Source organism: Ischnura elegans, chromosome 13, assembly GCF_921293095.1.
Source record: "Ischnura elegans chromosome 13, ioIscEleg1.1, whole genome shotgun sequence".
Lineage (NCBI taxonomy): Eukaryota > Metazoa > Arthropoda > Insecta > Odonata > Coenagrionidae > Ischnura > Ischnura elegans.
In genome coordinates this window covers 1150203-1150569 of record NC_060258.1, presented here as the reverse complement: position 1 = coordinate 1150569, position 367 = coordinate 1150203, and positions in this window count along the sequence as shown.

Below are 367 nucleotides of genomic sequence, written 5' to 3'. Positions count from 1 at the left end.
AATATAATTATTCCTAAAGAAGAAAAGGAATTTCTCAATTGGCTGTATAATTCTCCCTGCTCGTCCACCTTGCAAGTCGAAAAAAATTTTGCTGCGTTGGTGTGCGGGAAGGGGGAGAAATTCCCCGCAGGGACCAAACACCAGCCTCTCAACCGGAAAGCCCAAAAAAAAACACACACACTCACACAATCACTCACTCAAATATACACAACAAGATCCTTTGTGGGGGCTGTAGGGACTTCCGCTAAGGATTCTAGCTCCACAGAAAACCGGGAATTTCACAGGATGGGCCTGTTAAAGACAGCCAGTGATCCGTGGAAACACTTTCACTCAATAAGCAATCACTCACCTGTAGATGGCTTCAATG